We start from the raw sequence: 2,035 nt of genomic DNA on the forward strand, positions 1-2,035 counted from the left end.
AACTCTGAATATTTGGGAAAATTTGAATCTAAATTTTTTGAGGTAATTTTTTTGGGATATTCATTGGAGAGGACTACATATAAAGTCTATGTGATTGAACATAAGAAAATTATGGAAAGCACAGATGTTACTTTTGATCATGATAAGTGCCCAGGCTTGGAATGCCTTGATGAAGATGAATCCCTTAAGTTTGAAAATCTCAATATTGATAGTGACTCTGATGATGAAGCTGAATTTGACAGCACAAACTTAGGGGGAAAGAGGAGAAAATTCTGGAAGTCATGCCAGTGATGAAGAAGAGGCAGAAAACACAAGTCAACAAACTCACACAAGGAAGTGGGATAGAAGTCACACTAGAGAAGCAATTATTGGTGATCCAACTGTTGGAGTGAGGACTAGAAGTGCAACTGCAAATGAATGTCTTCATGCATGTTTTTTGTCAAAAGTTGAGCCAAAGAAAACTGAAGAAGCCCTTCTTGATCCTGATTGGATATCTGCAATGCAAGAAGAGCTAAATCAGTTAGAAAGAAATAAAGTTTGGAAACTGGTTCCTGCACCAAAAACAGAAGTATTATTGGAACACAGTGGGTGTTCAGGAACAAGATGAATGAAAATGGAATTGTTACCAGAAACAAAGCAAGGTTGGTTGCAAAAGGCTACTCACATGAGGAAGGAATAGATTATGATGAAACTTTTGCTCCAGTTGCAAGACTTGAAGCAATAAGGATTTTTTTAGCATTTGTGGCGCATTCAAATTTCAAGGTATATCAAATAGATGTGAAGAGTGCATTGCTTAATGCTGAGTTGGAAGAAGAGGTTTATGTGCAACAGCCACCTGACTTTGAAGATCCAGAATTTCCAAATTTTGTATATAAGCTACTTAAGGCTCTCTATGGACTCAAATAAGCACCTAGAGCTTGGTATGACACACTATTAGAATTTTTGATTAAACATGGATTCACTAGAGGTGCCATAGACAAGACTCTATTCTACAAGAAGCATGGTGATGATATGATCCTAGTTCAGATTTATGTGGATGATATCATCTTTGGTTCTACCAATGAAAAACTTTGTCATAGAGTCTCCAGGCTTAAGCAGAGTGAATATGAAATGAGTATGATGGGGTAATTAAGTTACTTTCTTAGATTTCAAGTCAATCAAAGAAGTGATGGAATCTTTATCATCCAAACTAAGTATGTCAAAGACTTATTGAAAAAGTTTGGCATGGTTGATTGTTCATCTGCATCTACACCTATGTCTACAGCAACAAAGTTGGATGAAGATAAAAAGGGCAAAAGTGTAGATATTTCAAGCTACAGAGGGATGATTGGATCATTATTTTACTTAACTGCAAGTAGACCAGACATCATGTTTTCTAGATGTCTGTCTGCAAGATTTTAAGCCAATCCAAAAGAATCACATTTGATGGTTGTGAAAAAGATTTACAGATACTTGAAGGGAACTCCAAACTTGGGATTATGGTTTCCTAAGGGAACTGGTTTTGAAGCTGTTGGATACACAGATGCAGATTTTGCTGGATGCAGGGTTGATAGAAAGAGTACTGGTGGAAGCTTTCAGTTTCTTGGATAAAGACTTGTATTCTGGTATAGCAAGAAACAACAATTTGTGTCAACTTCCACGGCTGAAGCTGAATATATAGCTGCTGGAAGTTGTTGTGCTCAAGTGCTTTGGATTAGTAATCAGCTAATGGACTATGACCTAGTGTTACACAAAATTCCAATTATGTGTGACAATACTAGTGCTATTTCTATAGTGGCTAATCCAGTTTATCATTCTAGAACAAAGCACATTGATGTAAGATACCATTTTATTAAAGAACATGCTATAAATGGCACCATTGAGCTCATTTTTGTTCCAACTAGAAAAAAAAATTAGCTGACATTTTTACTAAATCTTTGGATGAAGCAATTTTCACAAGACTTGTAGGTGAAATTGGAATGCTTAATTCTTCATCCTAAGGCAAGAACTCAGCTAATGTTTTGCAGCAGATTAATTTCTAGTAAATCAAAATTAA

This window comes from Apium graveolens, chromosome 7 (genome assembly GCF_009905375.1).
Source record: "Apium graveolens cultivar Ventura chromosome 7, ASM990537v1, whole genome shotgun sequence".
Taxonomy (NCBI): domain Eukaryota; kingdom Viridiplantae; phylum Streptophyta; class Magnoliopsida; order Apiales; family Apiaceae; genus Apium; species Apium graveolens.